The following is a 24,425-nucleotide window of genomic DNA, read 5'->3' on the forward strand; positions in this document are numbered from 1 at the left end:
TTCCTGTGAAAGGGGAGAAAAAAATAGCCTAGCAATACCATGTGATAGTCGATTACCTAAGAACTAGCAAGCAAGCTTGAAATTTTTTATGGATTAGGTGAAAAAGCTGGATCTTTTCCTCCTAATTAGAAGAGATATTAATTCAGATCATCTATTCTTTCTAACCATCTTTAAGCACAGGAGCAAAAATATTTTTTGTCTAATAAATTTCCAGATAATTCTGGTCCTCAGATAATGTGTGCAATGAAACAAGCAAGCTGAGATGTCGTTTCAGATGTTGTCTAAACAACATTCATTAATTCTAATAATTTAATAACATCTTAATTTATCATTTGCATATCTGATACATTATTACAAATTCTTTTTTAAAGAAAACTTTTTTATCTATAAATAGCAATTAATAAACCAAAGTGAGAGATACTATCATAATTTCTTGAGTACAAGAAATCCATCACAGGAGTGCAAACTCAAGTTTGCATAGTCTGATACTCCAGCATCTTACATAATTTGCAGGAGTTGATGGGAAAACCGTGTTCCTTTCAGATATATTAAAAACTTTATTGGATGACACTCCAGGAAACTTGATCTATGCTGCCTCTGTTTGGAGCAAGAGTCTGAATGAGGTGACCTCCATATACAGGGTTTTATGTTGATTAATCAGAACTGGGTGACAAGTTGCTCTGTTGAAGAGATACGTGTCTCGGAAAGCATTAACCTGAGCCTCTTTTAGAAATATGAAATATGAAATGAGAGATCTTGGCTTGGAGATGGGTCCTGTTCTCTTTACATCCTCACAGAATAAACAACACGTGGTTGGTAGTTGTCTTTTAGCTATTTGTCTTCCCAAGCTTACAACACAAGCGTGGTAATCTCCAGCAGAAATCGAGTTAGGGATCTTCAGAGTTAAATGGGAATTTCTACAGCAATAGCTCTTGGATGAGAGCTGTTGCAAGTTCAGACTTATCTGTTGTCCTGTCACAACAGACAGCAATACACAATCAAAAATGAATTAAGTAAATTGAGTGATTAACATTAACGAAGAGTTACCGCAGAGAGAAACAAGTATATCCTCAGAGTATGTATCTAGATACTACTGTTAATCACTATGAGGTTTGATTATTTTTTGCTGTAAGCAGCTCTACCTCATAACTGCAGTGAACACTGCCTATTTGGGAGCATTGAATTACTGTCCATAAATATTGATAGGAGCATCTGAATTTTGTCCATATCTCCATATTCTTTTGTACTTAATTGAGTGGGCGACTCCTCTCCCCAAACCAAACCAGTGTTCTTGTATATGAGGTGTTAGAAGAGCAGAGGCATTCAAATTCACATCTTAAAAAAAAAAAGATGGTGAGACCCTCAGGATATTAATATAGAAATATATAAAAAGTTAATTTCCAGAAGTGCAGGGCAATAAAAACAAGGTCTGTCTGAACTCTTTTTATTAATAATTTAAAAAGTATGTATATGTGAAGTGTTTTTTTAGTAATGAGTGTTAGTCATAAATATTTAACAGTTGCTCTTATGAAATATTCCCTAAATTATGTCCAAATGTTAACAAGAATGCCTTATACTTGACAGAACAATGAAGCCCATAAATATTTCAAAAGTGTGTGTCTGACAGGTGCAAGCTGAGAAGACACGTCCTGCTCTTTGTTTTAATCTGGCACTGCAACCTTCAGGTCTGTGCTTTTCGAGCTTAATAGGAACAAAGAGCTTTCTATCCAAAGCCAATATCAGAGCCAATAGAAGATTCCCTTTGGCGTTTGTTATTATGCAAGAACAATTTGCCTCATCAAAATCAAGGGGCAAGAAATTCAAAGCACATAACCAGTGGCTCGATCCATTCTCCTGCTGAGTGTCTTCTGTGTGATGCTTTATCAGGAATAAAGTTCATAGGAAGTTCACAGGATGTTGACTTCCCATTTCCTTCAAGAGGGAATTAATTGATTGTCCTCAGGAGGTGCTCAGCATCTATTGCAACAATGTCTTGAAGAATTACTTGCCAAGAAAAAATGAAAATAAGCATTCTAAAACAGTAGGTGATAACTGATAACATTATAATTGTAATTAGAACTAGTGATGGAGGAAAAAATAGTTGAAGGAAAAAACAGCCAATCGCAGATCTTACAGATCAATACGCTTAATCTTTAATGTTTCAATTTGATAAACTGAGTGTTTTAGAATTGTAATCCAGGTTTTGTGCTTTTTTATGTTATTTTAAATAAAGGCAGGATGAGTATGAGAAAGGAATATGACCTATGTGGAGTGGAGAACAGGGAGATGTGAAAACTCCAGGTGAAGAGTTTTGTTACAGTTCTGGGTAAGATCTATTCTTCCACTCTCTCCTGAAACTTTTCTCTCTGAAAAATGGAGAAACTTCTCCTGGAACATCTCTCTGGGAACTTTGAGACTTATGTGTCCGCTGTCATGTGACTGAGGTGACACTATAAATGGACATGGTTTTCAGTAATGCTAAAGAAAGAATTTACATGGAGGAATAAATAAAAAGTTCAAAGTAAAAGTGCTGTATTTATCTTAGGAGAAACATTTTGAGTTTTCACAGGTTTTTGAATGCTTCAGTTCAGGGAGGAAATCTCAGCTTTACAGTAGTCAATGATCCCTTCTGTCACTATGACAATAAAGCCAGAATTTCACCCGAGGAGTACAGTACAGCTAGAATATTCAGTGTATTCTGCCAAAAGGTTATTTTCAAAGACTTCAACTTCCTTTTCTTTCTCTCTCTGTAATGGTTCTCACAGAGCCTACAGCAGATATTTGGGTGTAAAAACTCTCTAAAAGATGCTCCTTTCCTCTATGAAAATATCATCCTTAATTGCTTTATGAAAGGCCTGTAGGGCTTCCACCTCTATTCACCTGGGCCTCCCACTACCAGAAAATAGTTCTTTGATCTTTACAGTTCCCTCACTGCATTATAATGAGTTTGTAAAAGCATTTCTTCTTCCTCCACTCCCCTACCCCCCCCACCCACTGGTTTCCATCTGAACTGCTAGTTGTATTAGCTTTCCCTTTATAACCTTCTTTTCAGTAGTACTGCACACATCTTAGCCAAATGGAACTCCTGCAGCTCACAGATGACTGTAATGCTAAGGAGACTCTCAAGTCTAGACTCACAAGTACTTTTTGCTATCGTCATAGTGGGTCCAGACAGTACCCTTTATTGAAAAGTAAGATTCTGAAAGAAGTCAGGTTCATACCCTTGTTTAAGGCTGAAGAAATCGTGACAAAGCAGCACAGCATGGGCAGACTTAGATTAATGTGGAAATATTTTAATGAGGATGAGAAGATATCAATATACACAGTAAATTTTTATTAGTTCTTTTTTGTATGATCAGAGGTGTCTCATGGTAAGAGATGTTAAGGATGTGCCATATATACTGAACCTGTGTTGGGGCAATCCCAAGCACAGATACAGGCTGGGTGGAGAATGGCTTGAGAGCAGCACTGAGGACAAGGACTTGGGAATGTTGGTTGTTGAGAAGCTCAACATAAGCCAGCAATGTGCTCTTGCAGACCAGAAAAGCAACTGCATCCTGGTCTACATCAAAATCAGCATGGCCAGCAGGTTGAGGGAGGTGATTCTTCCCCTATACTCCACTCTTGTGAGACCCCACCTGGAGTACTGCGTCCAGCACTGGAGGCCCCAACAGAAGAAGGACATGAATCTGTTGGAGTGAGTCTGGAGGAGGGCCACGAGGATGATCAGAGAGCTGGAGCACCTCTCCGATGAAAGGCTGAGAGTGTTAAGGCTGTTCAACGTGGAGAAAAGAGGGCTCCAGGGAGATCTTATTGTGGCCTTTTAGTACTTCAAGGGGGTGTACAGGAACGCTGGGGAGGGACTCTTTATCAGGGAGTATAGCAACAGGAAAAGGGGTAACAGTTTTAAACTGAAACAGGGTAGATTTAGATGAGATATTAGGAAGAAATTATTTATTGTGAGGGTGGTAAGACACTAGAACAGGTTGCCCAGGGAAGTTGTGGCTGACCCATCCCTGGAAGTGTTCAAAGACAGGATGGATGAGGCTTTGCGCAGCCTGGTCTAGTGGGAGGTGCCCCTGCCCAGGTCAGGTGGGTTGGAACTAGATGATCTTTAAGGTCCCTTCTAACCCAAACCTTCTATGATTCTATGAATCTGGACAGTTGTTTATACTTTAAGAACAAACAAGGTTATTCTATGCTTCAGCATTCACAGTGGTTCAATTACATCATGTTTTAGAAAGGCTTCATCTCTTATATATTGGAAATCTGGAAGTCATGTCAACTACAGAAAATTTTTTCTGTCTTTCACATCATTACCAGCTTTCCAAAAGCAGACGTAGGTCATTAAAACCTAACCAGGAGGATGTATTGTTTGGTAATCACATTTAAGCTGATAAAAAGTCATATGAGTGAATAAAAAATTAAGAAGGCAGATGGCAGAGATGGTGATGTATGAGCCTGAGACAACTGCAAATATCACTTGTTCAGTTTCAGCATGGTATTTAGTAGTATTCAGTGACTTTTTCCAAGGAAAGTTTTCTATAATCTGCTGATGCATCAGTGTGTTACTTCAGAACTGTGGCATAACCTTGCTGAAGGCTATGGTAAGCAATGACATCACAGGTTGAAAATTAAATTTGTCACTATATCTGACAAAGTGAGAACAGTACATCACAAATGCAAATATCACAAGGCAAGAAGTCTGAATTGATCCAAATGTTAGGGTATGATCTCCATCATATGTTTTTTTTTAATAATTTATTCAGGCTGTCTCTCAGTGCCAAAACTTAGTGTATGGGAAAGGTTCAGGAATGCAGGGGAAAATGATGTTTTAAGACTGGACATGTTAGCCATTCGAAATGACTTCTGAAGTTAAGAGCTTATAACCCTGTGGAAAGTACCTGGTGAGTTCAGTAGTCTTTTTCTAACAGAATTCTACTCAGCTCTCTGTCTCCTTTGCAAAGATACACAGTGATCTGATCCTAGGAGATACCATATCCATGTAGTGTAAGACTTCTACAGGTAGGGTATCTTCACAGTAAAATTGTTCCCTTTGTTCCCCCAAAAGTTACCTTTGACACCTAGGAACTCAAAAGTAATATTTGTCCAACAGTGAATGAAACCATTAGCCAGAATTAACTGACAATTGCAAAGTTCATCAATGATATATGTGTCATAACCTTCTTCTGCTTGTTAAAGTATTTTAAAGTACCTGTTATAAGAATAACACTTTGGCAAACAGGGTGTTTTTGTCCATGCAGTACTACTCAGTAGTTTTACAGTTACACGTTTTCTAGAATCACTATGATATCTTGTATTTTATATTTTATAAAGTCATCTATATATTTATATGTTTATATATATTTATACATATGTGTATTAAAATGTATAGATAACATATTTAATTGATAACATGATACTATATTTGAATATTTAGACTCATTGCGATGAATTGAAAATGTCTTTTGTTTACACAGGCAGACATTAATTTAAACACCTTTCACTGAAAACTTGAACTTGAGATTTTGATATGTTTTCATAGTAAATCTGCAGGACTTTCAGACTGAGATTGCCATAAATTTTCACTATAACTTTTTATGAAAAATAATAAAAGATTAGTCAAAGGGAGTATGTATTTTAGTACATTTTAAGCAAATCAAGGTTTCCACAGAATTCCATGCATTTTAATTTTTTTTTTTTAATTAATAGACTATCAGAAGATTTTAAAAAGTATTTGTATCATTCAGATTATCTGATTATGGGTTTTCACCTGATGTTATTCTGGAAGTAAAAGAAGTTCTTACTGCAAGAAAGATCTGCAGATAATGCGGTACTCTAAGATAGCTTATTATGATATATCTATATTTTAACGATATATTACATATATTACAGCTAAACCATTAGTTTTAGTTTACTAAATCTCTGAGTACTACTCAAAGAATTAACTCTATCTTTCTTAGACTGTATGTTGGCAATGTCTTATTTTTCTATGAAAAAAGACAAGACAAAACAAAACAAAACTGAAAGCAACAGCTTCATGGTCAACCGTAAACATCATTATGTTGTTCCACAGTAAGACTTCGTTTAAACACACAGTATATTTTCAAAGACAGCATCTTCTGCACGCAATTATGCATTGCATGCATAATTAATTAACTAATTAAAAACTCATAACAAATTTGTGAATTATGTTAAAAAAATATAAACAAGCAAAGTGCAAGAACTATTATATTTTTCCACAATTCCCTTACTTTTTTATAATAAATTATAAAAAATGTATGAACATATGCCAAGTTTATAGCACATTGGAGCAAAACAACGTATTATTGTAATGATGAAGTTATTATTATTATTTATTTCTATTATTTTCTACAACATCTGAGTTTTCATTTCAATATTGGCTTTCTTCTTATTATGCACTGATGTTTTTTAGCCTTTCCTTATATGCTTATATGTGTTATACTCAGCTCACTTTTCCAGTTCTCAGAATTCTTTCTATTCCTTTCACATTGTGTAAAATTCAAACTACAGTGACCAATAATCATTATACACCATTGTCAGAGTTTTGGTTTGTGTAAACACAGAAATAATATTCTGAGATAGCTTGTTTAGAAATATAAACAGAAGAAATAAATTTTAGTTTATCTGTACATATAGTAAGAAATCTGTCACTAGATTTCTCCTGCACTTGCATAAAATCACTAGAAAATAATTGGATTTTCCATAGTAGTAATTACAGAGCATTTCCTAGATCCCAATTAAATATGAAAATGGTATAATTTGTTAATCAGCATTTTAGATATCAAGATATTTTTTCTCATATGAAACAAAATTAAGGAAGAAGAGAACATACTCCATTTTTTTCGGGTGGGGGGGGACGTGGAGACAAGGTGGGGTTTTTTTGTTTTTAGCAAATACCTGTTTGAATTTTCACTTTGCTTTGCTCTAACTATGAAAAGGTAACCTGCTGCACCCTCTTGAATATTGTATTGGCTTTATATGGCAAGGTGTTGGGAAGATCCAGGTGATCAGGAACCAGAGCTTCTCAACTACAAATACTAGAACCAAATGGGCTTCTCCAGTTTTCCTTATTTTTGCCTGATTTTTAACTGTTAATTGTACTCCTCTAGAAAGGGGAATATCAATTGTTCCTGTTACTGTTTTTCAATCATCCTTCTCAATTCCACTGCAGAATGTTCTGCTTATTTGCAGTCCCTTGAGCTTATATTTTTCTTTATCTTGAGACTTTTCTTATTTGTATGCCTCCTATGAACAACGACACATACATTTTCTTGCCCCTTTGGTGGTCAACTTGATCACATGTTTATGTAAAATATTTATTAATTATACCTGGATGGGCTATCATAGTGTTGCTAGATCATTGCAGTTGTTAAATTATTTTGGTACACTTGTATTTGGGTTTGAGATAAATAAATATTATTTAAACTCTGATTTGAACACTTCTCAACCATAGGTTAGAGAACTCAACTTTGGCTACAGTAGAGAAAGACGCTAATATTCCTTTTCTCTGTGTGAAAAAAAAAAACATTAACAGGTCCTACATGGAATGTACATTTTTTCATAATTACATCAGCTTGGCAGTCTGCAAACACCTTGTAATATACCTTCATCCATTGATCAAGTATGATCAAGGATTGCAACACTAAGATATCCAGGTCTTTCTCTTTCTTGTCATTTTCAAATGACAGGGTCTTATTTTGCATCTGAAAAGTCTGATGTTCATTCTTTAAGTGGTCATTTATTTTATAGCACTGGAATTTGTGTCATTTCTGTTACTTGATTCTCAAGGTCTTTTTTTTATCTGATCCATTTCTTTCAGTAATGTTTATCCAAATCAATGTATCATCAGCAAATTGTATTCTGGTTTCACAGCAGGATTTTTCTTCTTTCTTGCCTAGCTATTCAAATAGAATGTAATTTCAAGAAGTCCTTTTTCTATATAAGAATAGATTCTGTTCTTCTTTTCTGTATTGCTTTTAAATATGGAGGGTATCACAAAAATCAATCATCTGCTATGTTTATATCTTTGAATTAAGACCTCACAAACCTCAGCTAGAACTGCTCATTTGCTTCAGTATAGTTAAGACTATCACATCTTAGGAAAAGGACTGAAGTGTAATTAGTAAAAGGTATTTTTTACAATTCTAGGAGAAAACAGTATTTTTGTAGTGGAATGTCCTGGTTTGAAATAAAACAGAAATCATTTTCTGTTCAGTAGTTTCACCCAAACCACAACATGTTCTTTTCTGGCAAGACACAGCTAATATACTGAGAGAAATCCAAACATTAAATAACATTACCTATTTATTTATCTATATTTTTACTTCTAAATTGGATAAGCAAGATGTATAAATCAAAACTCCTGATATACTCTATGATAATTTGCAGTCCATTTGTTAAATGAATTGGGACAGTTAATTTATATTTTAACCACTGACACTACAGCTATGCTTGCTGCTGTGCTTGGATGAAGTTTTACTTTGTTCGTGTGAACTTCAGGCTTATAATGTTGAAAGATTGAGAGAAGTTAATAATTGAAAATAATTGAAAAATATAATTTGAAAATAAATAGAAATATACCCAGCTGGCCTTGGACAATGAAGAAATGTCTAATGCAAAATGCTGTAAATGGTAAACACAATCACTGAACCAAGGCATGCGTTAGGAAAGCTCAGACACATTATACGTATGCAGTTGTCTTTTATAGGATTGCTTGTGTTAGTATAAAACACAATTATAAAAGCTGCCATTGTATTGAGGCCAGAGGCAGTAATCCTCTTTGCTTTCAGTTTTTAAAAAAAAAATAAACAGAGGAATGTTTATTTCTAAAAGTTGAAGAGTTGAGATTTGTCTCTAATCACCTTTTTAAGTGCTCAGAGGCTTTCTCCATGCTAATCACAGAAAATTGTAGAAGTTCTAGAAAGTAGCAGTGTGAGTTGTTTTTCAGTATGATAAGCAATGCTAAAGTTGATTAAAGAAGTAGGATTTAAAAGAAAATTAAAAAGCAGGTAACATTGAAAGTATATAAGAAAAAGTTCATAAGAAATCTGTTTGAGGACTAATCACACATATAGTAAAAAATATAGTAATTTAAGAAATCTATAGGTTTTTTCATTTTGAGCTTGATCTCTATTGTTAGATTTTATTGTAAAGTGAATCCATTCAGGAACACTGAAAGAAGTACATATTCTTCAGGATAAATATTTTTTAAAGTAGAAGTTGCATTTACCATAACATACAGTGTAAGGCTAATTTCGAATGATCAGAATTTCCTGCAATGGTTCATAGACTTAATGGAGAAAAGGAACACTTCTCTGAACTACATCAGAAAATCCCTGGTTAATTTTGGAAACCCAGGTAAAGAAAATAGCCTAGTATTTTAGTAGTCAAGTATTCAGTAGTCTACTGGAAGAGAAATAATCTTTCCCAAATTCTTGTAATTAATTAAAAGACATATCCATTACTGTAGTAAATTAGCACAGTTTCATTTAAATTAAAGACTTATGATTTTGGCAGTAAAAATAAAATCAAATTTGTTGACTTTCTCACTTTAACAGAGTTTGTGGTGAACCTCCCCATGATTTTAGTAACTTCAGGGTTTTATCTGAGGATTTTATTCCCCATGAATCCACGTAAGCCAGTATTGGAATTTTAACTTTAAAATCTTTTCATAAGTCTTACATTTTTTGCAATATTTTTTTCACTGTATTCCAATGAATTGTTCCATGTTTCTGCTTTAACATACATTTAAGAAGGTTTTACATTTACACACTCAGAAACACAAAGTTACTTGCAATAATAGAAAAGAAGTTTGATTAAATGTCGTTGTTATGATTATTCTTAGTGATTGCTTTCTTCAAGATCTGTATTTTCCACTAACATGGTGCATACTGAGAGCTTTTATTATTATAGTAATTCTATGTCCTTTATGGATTAGTTTATCCATACACTAGTTACATTTTATTTATGAGACTGCACATTCTTTGGGATTTTGACTGTTCTTGTTGGGAACAAATGTAAGAAGTAGTAATGGAAAAGTCAAGTACTAAAGTGAAAAAAAATTCTTTTTTTCCTTAGACAATGCTAGGGAGTTACTGACTAATTTCTTGTAGCAACACCTATTTCCATTTTAATTGTCCTGGTGAATAAGATTTACTATATACGAAGCACATTGTCTGTGAAACAATTGGGAATGGGGTGATGCTTCCACGTTTTTTCTGCCTATTGTCACCAATGGGTAGAAAAAGAAAAAAGCCGGGGGAGGAGGGGGAAGTGTCCTATGAAGCTTCTTTCTGCTAATGCCACCAAAATAAAAATAAATAAATAAATAAATCTATGAAGCTTTCCTTCTTGGCAGAAAGGTGTCACAAAAATGAAAACCTCCTAAAAGGTACTCTACATTTCCTGTATTGATTTGCCCCAAAATGCATGATAAAACATGCTTTTCCCCAGAAGCTCTTGTGAGCTTGAATTAAGATATGCTTTTTCAGTTTGGTACCTGGTAGATGCACAGGAGAACTTCAGGGTTCAGACAGTTTTTCAGTAGGAGACTCATAGACAGATCAGTAAACCTTTCTCAAAGGTTTGTTACTAAAAAAATGTTAAAAATGTTAAAGGAAATCATTACAGAGCCATCCAGCCACAGTTCTGATTTAGACAGGGGTAAATTAATATGGTCCAAAGACGAAAGCAAAACTCCTTCTTGCCAAATTCTCACTAATTATATATCAAACTAATCAAAATGCCATTATATTTCAAACTTCAAGAAGCAGTCATCAGTCTTTATGCTGTCTATAATAATTAAATTTACAGTTAGTGCACCAAAAATCATGAATATAAAAGCAGTTACCTGTATCACAGGTGAGAAAGGAAAAGAATGGATGCCAATGGTAGCAAAGAAAATTAAGATCAGTTTAGAGGAAAATGTTCTAGTAGTCAGAAAAGTAGAATTATTTACCTTTACATTTTTTAATTCCAATACTGGAAGTCTTTAAGAACAAGATAGAAAAGTATTTATTGCAAACACAAGTAATTCAACCTCTGTTAAGACTTAGAAACTAACTGATTCATTCTTTTCTATCTCTGTTTTCTCCAATATTGTTTCACATAAAGTGAAATTCTATTATGAAATAGTTCTTTCCTATCCAGATAGTAAGATTTGCAGTGGTTGGTATAATTATTGTTATAAATCCATTTACATACCATATTTGGATCCTTAGTATGAAATTAAGTCTATAAACCCAGATTTTGAAAATAGAAGGGAAAATTGTTTTAATGGACTACATATATCAGAGTATCACTGAGTTGAACTGACTAATTTGCATTTTTTGAAATTGTGTGGTTTTTTATAGTCTGTCAAAATTTGTTGATATCTGGATTTTTGTAACATACATGCTAATCTGGACACTTATTTTTTTACTCTGATGATTACGGACTGCCATTTACTTAACAGCAAAGAAAGTCACTTATCTAACTTAAAGGGTTTCAAGTCTGGATCTTGATGGTCTGACAGGTCTACTTTCTGATTGCATTAATGGTTATCTGAAAAAAAACCCCAACTTTTTAAATATTTATCCTTTCATCAGGTATAAATGCAGGAACAATGCTATGACTAAAACAGGCAACCTACAAATAGTCTCTAACAGAGTGGGTTTCGTATCATGTGAGTTACTGAACTGTTGCTTGGTAGAAGAAAACAATTAAGCAGCATGTTGGAGGCATGGACAGCGGGCCTGAATCTGCGAATACCAGCTGTGAATTAAAAGAGACCAGCAAGTATCTTTTCTCTTCTCTTTGTTCTTTGGCAAGACATTTTAACATGAAACCCAAGGCCCAGCCCAGAATTTTGCTTTAGTGTTCCTAAATACTACTGGTCTGAGCTTTAATATTAGCTCAGAAACTTGATATATGTTGATTTTCCACTAAACTTACACATACTCAGGTTATTTTATTAGCAGTTGTGAACCCATGATTCCATGCCAAACTCTGTGGCATTTTACTAATGCCAACATTTTCAACTCATTGTCACAGAAGTTATTGTGAAACAAATATAAACTGTAGATAGATGCTGATCTTTTTTAGTATAACTGGTGTCAGTTTTTATTCTCATTTGTCTCAGTTTACTGAGACACAGAGTTCTAGGAGTCTATGGTATTCATTTTTAATATAATAATGTTTAATAATGTTTAATCCTTCATTTTTGGACAGATTTTGATTTTGAGAGTCCAGATATGCCCATTGTAAGAAACCTATAGTGTTCCACATAGAAAGCAGTTTCAGGAGAAGGTCAGTACTGGTTTAAGTAGTCAATAGTTGATACAAATGTGATTTGTTATTCAGTCAAGTATCCTTTTTAACAATTCTTTATGGTGAACTATGTCACCATCCTTGTGCTGAGTGGTGGTAGCTTTTAAAGTGCTGGAAAATGCTTTCTTATTAAGATGAAATCTCAGTGCAAAGTCTGGAAATAGTGATATTTCTTTTATATACAGGTGTTTAGCAATGATAGAATGGATGTGATCACAATGAAGAGGTGGAAATCCCATTTTTTTTCAGAAGGTTCATCCCAAATGTTTGGTTGTCATACAGACATTATTTCAAGCCTGGCACTAGCTTTAAGAAACAAAGGAGTAAGTGCGAAATTCACTGGTATTTGTTAACTATAAATATTTTCCAAAAAATTATATCAGATAAACAGAATTCCAATTTTACTTTTTTTTCTGAAGCTAAAAATTTTACACATTAAGCAAAGTGTAAGTCTACGTGTAACAGCACCATCTGGTGATCCTATCACAGCAATGCTATATACAGGTAAGTACAGACAAAAAAAATAAAATTCTCCTGGCTGTCTTAGAAAATGGTTCTGCTGGATAGAAGATATATGCACTGTTTGCACTCATATATCTGGGGAAAATATTCATTTACAAGGTAAATCTGATCAGCAAGTGGTTAGTAGCTTCAATCTTTGTGGATTCCCGATAAATTTTGTAGGATAAAGCCCAATTTACATATATACTTACGACTTAGTAGAAGAAAATGTGTGGATTAGCTCTTGTGATAGTTGCAATCCTGTTACAGTTTTATTTTGGATAGAGATAAAAGAAGAAATAGACTCCACGTAGCATGTCTTAAAAAGGACAGGCTTAGAGTACATTAAGAAAATTTTAATGGTATTAATTTGTGAGGGCTACATCCATTTCACTGCACTATTTCAACACTGACAGTGAATCTTTTCTAAGTTTACTTTCCTCTGTAAAGACTTGTGCTTCAGCTGATCTAGATTCTCCTTCTTTCCTTTTTCCTTTTTTTCCCCTAAGAAAAGTTGATAGCCCGTGTTTCACCAGTCAACAGTAACTCTTCTGGATATATACCACTATAGCCTTTGATGTGGTTTGTTTAAACAGCAGAGCAAATAATTGAAACTAGTTTCCTTGAAATCAGCTGAGATTTCAGCAGGCCTGGAAAAAAGAACAGATTTGTAGCTGAATGCTTTCCAAGCAATCTGTTTAGTTCTGCATGTGCTTCAACTCAATTTCATGGTAATTTCATAAGGAGGTTGTATTTTAATCCAGTGTGCTGTAAAGCTGAAGCTTTTACCCTTTTATTGAAGTAATACAGTTGGAACATTATTTTTTTATGCCACTTTAGTTAGTAATATGAATTACTGTTGCAGCATATTTTCAAGTTGTCTGTGTTTTAAATATCTCCCAATAGCTTCCCAATTAATTTCCTTCCCAATACATAGCAGCTAGCAATGTATATAAAGTTATCCATTTAATTCAAGTGTTTTTCCCCTTATCTCGTCTCTCTTTTTTTTTATTTTTTTAGCCAAAAGCTAATTTGTGAAGTGTATCCACTCAGCTAATGACAGACAACTAATGTAAGGTAAAAGTAAATTGACTGGTGGGGTTAAGATCAAAACCTGGGAGAAAATATTTTTGTATTATAATGAGTTGTTAGTAAAGAAAAGATACTTGTTTGAAATTCAGATTACGGTGGCAAGTTCCATAGATAAATTATAGAAGTGTCTCAAATTGGTTTGCTTTCTCTCTGGATCACTCTGTTGTTCATGTTCTACAAGGGAGATTATTTCTTCAGCTCAGTAAGCACAAACAACAAAAGTGAAATTACAAATTAATGAAGGAAAAAAGGAACTGTACAAAGTAGCCTAATTGCATCATGTTATTCATAGTCATTTTTAGAGTAAAAAGAAGAAAGAACATTTTTACAAAGAAAAAAGAGGTATGTATATTCAATGGTATTTTTAGACTTCTCAGACATGAAGAGCTATAGCATGTACTTATAATATTGTCCACAGTACACAGATACAGGTTTTCTGTTGGAAAGAATTCACCATATATATAGAGAAAAAAAATCAACCATTAATTTGTAAAGAATGTATTTTTATTCAGTATATGAATGGCCTTTGGTTATTACTGTTCTCCTTTATCAGTGGAAAAGGGTAAAGCATCTTTCCTTTCCCAGTGTGTCGGTCTGGATGTGATTCAGGCTTGAGGCCTTGGCTGAAAGTCAAGCTAGATACAGTGGAATTACTATAATTCTCTTAACTGGTGTACTTTTTGTTTATACCTTCACTGTATATCAAGATGGATCCTCAGTAATACTGAGTTGTTCAGCCAGCTACTTTGCCAAAAGTCAGGATAGGTTTATTTGCTTGCTTTTGTTCCGTTTGCATTCTATATAAAATTCTATATATTCTGTTTGTATTCTATTCTTACATATATAGAGAAAATTAGATTAAACAATTTTATACATATGCATACAAAGATTTGCTTAATTTTTCTGTCTTTAAGGTGGTTGATACATTTCCTTATCAACCATTCATCTCACTATCGTCTTAGCCTTTACGCTGTTGTAACTAAATAGATTAATAACACTTATTCTTCCTAAACTTTAGGTAAATTTAGAATCCATTTCCATGCATTCATGCACTGTGGCTAAAGCATGTTGTTGGCATAATTTGTTCCTGGAAATGTATCTTATCAGTTCTTTATATGTGTACCTGTCCTTCAAGTATAGACATTAGCTTACATTTGATCTTCAGTATAAATTATTCTATCATTTGGACCTCAGATACCTATGCTGTTACTATCTTTCTTATCTACCCTAGCAATGAAGATAGCCTAGAAATCTGGTGGGGTTTTTTCCTGTGGGGAGGCAGACTTGAATATTTTTGTGCTGAGATAAAAACCGTTTACATGGTAGATACTCTAAGTTAGCTCATGATTCCATGAGTCTATGAATCCATCAATCATGAGTCCATGATTGCTCATGGAGGTATCTTTTCTGTATTAATTTAAATCAAAGTACATAATACAGAAATTAAAAACATTAAAAAACCCATTTTTAATGTAGCAGGTAGAAAGTACAAAGTCTAGAATTAAAATGTGTTCCTTTGCAAGTATATATACACACATTCAAATATATACAAATTACATATATTTGCATACATACACGTATATGAAAGTGCACATGTATATATATGCATATATTAAAAATAATGTAATAAGTAATATTTGATTTATTCTTTAATTAATCAACTAATTACATAAGAATCACTTTGTCAGGAAGGTGACTAGACAGTTCAAGAAAAGTGTTAAGTGTTACGTGAAGTTGTATGAAGACTGGAGAAGATGAAAATGGAATGGAATAATTAGATTCTGGTTTCCTTTTTTAATCTCTTCTGAGTAGACAGAAATGTTATTTCTACTTCAGAGGTCAAACATCAATCGATTTTCAAATGACTTTTACAATAGATAATCCTAACAGTAACATGAACCCAGACAAATTTCATACCTTTGTCTAAAGGAAGTAATAGAAATTTTTTTTCTTTAAAAAAAATTATTGAAATGGACAGTCATGACATAAGGACTGTTTCAGTTTTATCAGATTGGGAGTCTTTCCAGCTAAATTAACACACAAACATGCTTACAACCTAGTTGTTTTAGTATATAAAGAGACTGCTAAAGCAGAAAAGGAATTCGATCTGGTTGTCTCACAACCCAGGACCTGGCCCTGATTTTTCTCGACAATAAGTGAAAAAGTTTGATTTTTGTCTTGACCATAAACTGCATCCTAAGACTATCTTGTCAGAATTTGTTCTTCACTGAAAAAAAAGTTACTGAAATTACAAACTACTTCTTACCTAGCTCAAATGTTGAGTTGATACAGTTAAAAACAAGACATTTCCTTTTCCTCCAGAGCTTTCCTATCAGATGTAGGGAACTGATTTGCTTTCTGACAAAGATTGTGATGCAAGCTGAAGATTATTGGCCCCTTCTTTCTCTATATGAGGAGATGAGAAAAGATAAAGCTGTCCAAGTAGGCTTTTCGGGGAGGATGTGTTGCATCCACTAATGGGAAAATCCATAGTTTTCCTGCATGACTGCAAGTCTGAGGGTGCATTTGTTTTTCTAGAAGGGCTATGGTTTTAACTCAGATCTGGATCAATTCAGCAGATGCCTGTATCAAGTTCCAAACATCTAGTAAAAACCCATTCTTCTCCTTTACCATTTAATCATACCCCTTAGAACAGATCAGTTCAGTCTAAGGACACTAACTAGGACAAATACATAATCATGATGGACCATCACTCAGATGATGACTGAAATGAAGAAACAGGTTTGTGGCAGAAGACCATCCTGAGATGATTCAGTTTGTCAAAATGCATAAGGGCTTTTTTTTGAAAAGCAGTTCTTTAGCACATGTCCAGAAAAGCTTAAGACAGACTTAATATTTCATATGAATCTAAAACATAATGTGTTATCAAGATTAGTTTAAGAAAATGGTCTGTCTTAAGTGGTCCCTGTTACATCATGAATATTGTCTGCCTTCCAGTATTTAAACCTTGCTTTACAATACGATGTCATTGAAAAAGTTTCCATTAAAAGATATGGAAACGCTATGGAGAAGATAAATGTCCAGGAGGCTTATTTGAAGATATATAAAAGTATGTCTCAAACAAAAAATATGGCAACTTATCAGCTATTGATGATATACAGTTTGTCAATAGTACTGAGGCAAGATATAGCAATAGGCTATACAGTCCATTCCCCACCATTCTTTCCTATAAAGGGCATTGTTCTCCAGGGCATTAACTGAAAGCATCTACAAAAGACATAAAGTTAGTTTTATTAATTTACTTTCTTCACAACTGAATAGCCATAGTTTTATTCTCTTATTCCCCTTGGCACTACTTTATTCCATTCTTTAATAACAGTAAATGTGAAAAATCAGGATTTGTTCTATTCAGCTTCATTTCACTTTGAGCGCTGTAGGGAGATGAGATTTGATGTTGTTCACCGTAATGTATAGGATATCTGGTGGATTCACTTTACTGATGATGCAGTATCATTGCTGATGTCTCACTTCAGTCTGTATACTTTTATTAGAACATTAAGTCTTGCACTCTTGACTCTTTTTGAGTGGCACCCAGCAATTTCAAAGGAAGATTTGTAAGCAGAATTCCTCTTTGGATACTTTTGTTCACAGCGTAAATATAACTTGCCCAAAAGGAAAGAAGTGAAGCACATAGAAGAGAAGCAAAGCTATGAGAAGAGCAGAGCAGAGCTATATGATGAGGAAAAGAAAAATTAAATATTGACCCTTTCTCATAACTGACCCATTTCATATCTGCTGACATAGGGTTTGAATTGCTGCTACTGATACAAATTAATTAATGCTTCGTGTTCTCAGAATTTGCAAAGGCCATAAATTCACTTGTGAAATAACTAGTTTTTGTAAATATTCATTGGTAAATAACAACTAAGTGAACAAAACTAAATTAAACTCTAACAAAAACAGGTACCCGGGATAAATTAAACCGATTTTACTTTAATTTGAAGAACTGTGAAATTCTTTCAGGGATGAAGGAAACTACTTTTAAACAAAACCAAAATGCTTTCCTTTGATTTGGATCATTTTAACGGCTTTTTAGGAAAGTAGAAAAATGAACTTGGAAAAGAAAATTTGGTTTCCCAAAGCAAAGGATTAGGTACTCAAAAATCAGCAAAGACCCTGGGAAGATCACTGATTAGAGGGGTATTCACTAAAGCTGTAAGAGATCTGATTTTCATTCCTCTTCTTGCCTGATTTGCAGTATGGGCTTAAAAATAGGTTTTCTACCTCATAAATGAATAGCCTGATCATGGATTAACAAATATCCAGGAGCGTTTGGTCTCTTGATCACGCGGTTCCATTAAGCAGCTGAATATCCTTTGGGATTGGTACCAGGTGTGTTCTTATTTCAGTAAATGACTTAATAAAGAGTATCTTCCGGAATAGTCTGTCAGCATTAATGAATAATTTTACACCATCTCCCACGCCTAAAAAAACAGAGCTGCAAAATAAAGGAAAAAATATAGCATCAATATTTCTTAGCCATGTGCTTTACATTAACTTTACAATACATGTTTACTTGTTTTATATTCTGAACACAAAAATAAAAAAAAAACATAGGGTAGGATTCATATCACTCAGCTTTACAGGCATTGTAGGTTTAATACACTGCAGCTACATTGAATTAGGGATCCAAGCTTCCTTTTACATTTAATAAAATACTTCTATGCTACAATCAATTTTAAACTAAGGTCTATAATTGCATTTGGTAGGTGACTAACATTCTAGAAGTGACAATGGTAAACTCAGATAATTAGACATGCTCAGATTTGTATGTCTAATTCCAGCAGGAGTTGTGTCTCATATTATTTATGTTCCTCTAAGCCCGTCATCCAGGCCTTCAGTAGAGAGGACGGGAATAATGTTGAATATTGTCAAAGACAAAATAACAGTCTGTTATTCTTTTTCACCATTTAGCTGATTTATCCGACTCACTGCCTTTATCAAAATCCTTTGCCTGACAGAAGTAAGACTCTCAAGTGCCTGGTTTTAGAAAGATTTTTTCTCATGTAGGTACATGAGAAACACAGAAAAGAAATTCTGTATTTTTGATCATCCTTATCATTCATCCCAGTTATTTGAGGCTCCATGGGCTAATTGCACTTCCAGAGCAACTATCTGGCTCTGTCCTCACCTGACTATTCCACTCCAATTGATCACCACAGAACCTCTCCCTGATTTTATGCAAGGAAACGGTGAGAGAAAAGGCCAAGAACAATCAGCTATTATGTCGTAAGATTACTTCTTTTTGTTTTGATCAGTTGTTAGGTTGTTTTGGGAAGGTAAGTAAATTACTGGTTAGAAAGGTCGGTAAGCGATGAAGTTATGAAGGTAACTTTGAGGAGGTGGACAGAGGCAAGTCAGAGAGTTAATACGAAAAGAGGCTGCAGGAGAGGAATGTAATTAAGGAAAAGGCCACTCCAAAAGCAAAACACAGGCTAGTGGGAATTATTTTTATTTTTATTTATTTTTCCAGAAGACCATGTTTGCAAGTAGAGACTCAGATCTGAAGGCTTTGTCAGTGTGGTAAAGAGCGTTATGCTTTGTGTTTGACACCACTATGCTGAAGTGGCAAAGTAAACTAGGCATACTTAAAAGACTTCAGCTGCTGGTGACGAAAAGAGAGGTGGCTGCACATTCCCTGCTACCAGTTCACAAGGCTGGAAGTAGTTCTGCTGTTCTGAAAAGGTGCCCCTGGACTGATCCATTGATTCCTATGTAAACTTAGGACCTCTGGATCCTGTGGAAACCCTGGAGAGAAAAGCGGAGGCAAGTATTGTGGAAAAAAATAGGGAACAAATGTGCTAGTTATTTTTCTTTTTTCTCTGCATTTCAGTTCCAGATCTATCTTCAATAGTTCTCCAATAGGCAATGCAAGAAGCTATGCTGTTAAATCTGCTTGCCGCAGTATGAGACACTGTGTTTCTACTTCTGCAGTTGTTGAGAGACTGCTTAAAAGCTGCTAGAACAAATACCTTGGAGAGTGTGTGTGATGAGAGAAAATCTCACTGTTTCCAAAAGTATAATTCAGTGTGAACTCAAGAAGATTTTTGTTGAATTATCATTTAGCCCTGCTTTATACCTCAATACTTGAGAGAAGTAAACTGGACTTTGACTTACTTCAGGAACCTGTAAGAACCTGTAAGATCCTCTGAATAGTCTCTTCCGATTTTACAGATCACAGATTTAAGCTACTGCTAGCCATTTGTGAGGCAAATTGCAATCTGCTGAGCATACCAAGCAGGCAATTGCTGAGGACTGGTAAGAGGAAATAAATGTGTAGTTTCTGAGAATAGGACATAGATGATTTTCAGTCAAGGGCAAGAAGAGTACAGACAGAGAATGAGGGAACTTTTTTTTCTTTTAAAAGAACCCCCAAGTCCTTAAAAAAAAAACAAACTAGAAGAACTAAAAAAAACCCAAAAAACTAGTAATCCCTTGAAGATTGTAGACAGACTCTCTTCTGTTTTAAAATGCCAGTCTGATTCACCACAGATGTGCACGTGCAAAGCCTTTTTCAGTAATCTGATGATTCGTGAATTCAGAACACTGAATTTACCCCATGGACATCTTTGTATAAGATTTTAACTTGAGATTAGTTGTATAAACCACTATTTTTTTTTGACATATCACACTTTATATATAAATGCAAATGTTTCCAGAACTGAATTTATAATGTATCTACCATAATTTTTTTTAAGAAGCTTTTAATTCGCTTCTGGACTGAAGACAGATATTTAAAGACAGAATTTTGCAAAATACAATTCTGACATTCAGCTACCAATAGAAATACGGTCATTTTTGTGATTTCCTTGTTTATAGTGCTCTCTTATGAATTTTGAGTAGACAGTAAATAGCCTGGATATCATGAGGAGGAGCAGCAATGTAAAATCATGAAGACAAATGTCTAAAATTATAACATTGTATGATATTCATGCCAATCTTTGCTTTCTTTATTTATTATTAGATTTGGTTTTTAATGATGTTTCAGTATAATGTCTTCTTAGTCACATTATCATTTTATAAAACATAATTGTCTGCTAATTTCTTAGCAAGTGTTTAAATTGCACAGTTTAATAATGGGTACTAATTCATTTAATCATAAAATATTAATTTTAACAACTAAGTAAATGCTCTGTAATTATACAGCTATCACTTTAATTTCATAAATGCAATACACATACTGATAAGTATGTTATTCATTTAAATGCTGTATCTGATAGCATCAAAGAGGCAAATATACACATAAAATATGTATGTTCACATACTTTTATCAACATAATGAAATCATACTTGAGAGGAAAAAAAAACTTCAGAAGGTGACAGTACAGTGGCAGTTTATAAAAATGTGTCAATACCTGTTGTAAAGAGAACTTACACAGATGAGTCGGGGCGGGGGGGGAATAAAAATTTTTAAAAATTTACTTTTCCTTTTTAAACCTTACAACACCAAATGTGGGAAAGAGGATAGAGATAAACTTGGCTGCAGTTATTTCACTTGAAGATCTGTCAAAGCATATAGGGGAGAGATTACAATTGCTGAGACTTATAGTAAAATGTAAATTGATTTTTAAATGAGAAGAGATAGCAAGAAATGTGCAAATTTCCACTTAGAAATTCTGTTATTGTACCTCATAAGAGCTGAATTTTAAATTCACAATTGTCCACCCTACTGGATGATGTTCCACTCGAGAGAATGTCTTCCACAATGCCTGGGTGTCTTATCTCTTGGAAAGACAGGATTTTCTTCCTGTGGAGCTAAAGAGCTCAAACAATACAGAAAACTGTGGGGAAAAAAAAAAAAAAAACAACCAACAAAGCAAAAAAAACAAAACCAAAAAACATAACCCAAAAAAACACCTCAGTGCAGTTCATAAGGGATGTCATAGCAACAAATCTCTTTTGCACTATTCTGGGGATTTGGACAAGAAACAATTCTTCTCACATCTGTATGTACATTTACAAATTCAGATAATGTAAAAAAAAAAATCATATTTTACTTGTTGGTTTGGGTTTTTTTAAGAAGAAAAATAGCAAAAAAATCCCCCATTCCATGTAGCGTCACATAGTTCACCTAACTTCAGTTTGGCTTTCTGCAGGTTTTTTAGCAATCTCCCTTAGCAGTGTCTGTAGTCACCTTAATTGGGGTACAGTATATTGTATATGAAAATGAAATAGTGCGTATTTTAGTGTAAGAAAATAGAAAGTAGAGGTACTTAGAATCTATAGCCCAAAATGCTAATATGAAAGCTTTAAAATATAAGACGACAATAGTGTTAGAGAAGCTGGGTCTACATGCCAACTTTAATAAAGTTATTATGACAGTCCACTAGCCCCAGACCCTGCAGTTGCACAACTGTGTTCTGGATCATTATTTTAAATTTTAAATGTCAGTTAGATCTACAAGTAGAAATGGGATTGCAGTGGAGATACGATTTATTTTTCTGGTTATAGGTCAAAAGTAGAAGTCTGGGAAGGGAACAGGACAAAAGAAATATGAAAGTGAGAAATAAAACAACCAAACCAGTGTTTGAAGAGAAAGATATTATTTTCCAGCTTAGATTCTTCAGAGTGAAAGTGCAAAAATTCAGGATATTTTGTTCCTCAAATGTTCAAGGGAAATGTGGTGCTCTTTAGGGTTCCCAATAAAAGCACATATGCAAGCAAAAAATTCCTCTATAGTCATAAAACAATGTTTTAAAATATAAAACAATGTAGAAGATCGTTCTTCTGGCCCATAGGAGTAGCTTTTAAAGTATTCCATCCTATACAAAGGATCATATGACTAGAAGTTATCTTTGGGGTAATTGACTACTCCATTGTAGTTCAAGGTAACAGTCATAAATACATCAATATCTATAGTAAAAATCAGGTGGATTTGTTTATTGTTTTTGTTTTTATCCCTACTATGCATCTTTGAATTTTCCCTCACATATATTTCAGTATGTGGTCTAATTTCCATCTGTGTTTCTTCAGACCCAACTGCAGCTCTTACTGTGTGATGAAATGGCCTGGAACACTGAACCAGACCCTTCTCTACCCATCAAATAAGCTATTCTATTATTTCTCACTTTTATGTATTACAGACACTTCATTCTGGCACTTGGGTTCTGTTTTAAATTAGTTTTGCCCATATGTTATTAGGGGTGTGACTTGTCAGACTTCTGAAATTGTTAGAATTAGAAGTTATGAGCAACACAGAATGCATATTATATATTTTGAGTCAGTTGTGTTATTTCTGGTGATGCCCCCCTCAAATCTAGAAAAGGATTTTATGAGATTGAGATTGGAAAAGACCTCTCAAGATCATAGAATCATAGAATCATAGGGTTGGAAGGGACCTCTGGAGATCATCTAGTCCAAACCTCCTGCCAGAGCAGGGTCACCTTAGAGCAGGTTGCACAGGAACGCATCCAGGCGGGTTTTGAATGTCTCCAGAGACAGAGACTCCACCACCTCTCTGGGCAGCCTGTTCCAGTGCTCTGCCACCATCAAAGTAAATAAATTCCTCCTCATGTTTAGGTGGAACTTCCTATGCTCAAGTTTGTGCCCATTACCTCTTGTCCTGTCCCCAGGCACCAGTGAAAAGAGCTTGGCCCCATCCTCCCGACACCCACCCTTTAAGTATTTATGAGTGTTGATAAGATCCCCCTTCAGCCGTCTTTTTTCCAGAATGAAGAGACCCAAATCCCTCAGCCTTTCTTCATAAGAGAGGTGTTCCAGTCCCCTAATCATCTTGGTAGCTCTCTGCTGTACCCTCTCCAGCAGTTCCCTGTCCCTCTTGAACTGGGGAGCCCAGAACTGGATACAGCACTCCAGGTGCGGCCTCACCAAGGCAGAGTAGAGGGGGAGGATGACCTCCCTTGACCTGCTGGCCACACTCTTCTTGATGCACCCCAGAGTGCCATTGGCCTTCTTGTCCACAAGGGCACATTGCTGGATCTAGTCCAGCATCTAGTCCAAGATCATCTAGTCCAATATCATCTAGTCCAATCTCCCTTTGTGTTTCCTTTTGTATGATTTTGTCTTTTAGCTTCTGATGTCATACAGAAAAAGCTAGCAATTGTCATGAGTTCATTTTATAGCTCTGCTTCTATTCTAGTGCCAGAGTCACCTGCTAGCCCAAATTTAGTGTACTATTCATTTTTTTCTCCAGCCTTGCAATGAAGATGTACTGCATCAGCATAAGGAATCGATGACAGCAAACTTTTTATAAGAAAATTTCACTTTTTTATTCCTTTATGATGACCTTTTCTCTGCAGGAAAAAAAAAAAGGAAACTTTTTTTTTGTTTTTTAAAGATTTATTTTTTTTGTCAGATCGAGTTGAATGAAATATCACACAGCCAAATGCATACATACTGTCCTGGTTTAATCTTCTTTGTGTCCATCACTCTGTGATGATGATTTCTTCACTCTTAATGCTTAGATGAAAAGCTGTCTTGACTTACATCCAAGATAACCTGCTGTGTTCTGTATGAGACCC

Source organism: Chroicocephalus ridibundus, chromosome 1 (genome assembly GCF_963924245.1).
Source record: "Chroicocephalus ridibundus chromosome 1, bChrRid1.1, whole genome shotgun sequence".
Classification (NCBI taxonomy): domain Eukaryota; kingdom Metazoa; phylum Chordata; class Aves; order Charadriiformes; family Laridae; genus Chroicocephalus; species Chroicocephalus ridibundus.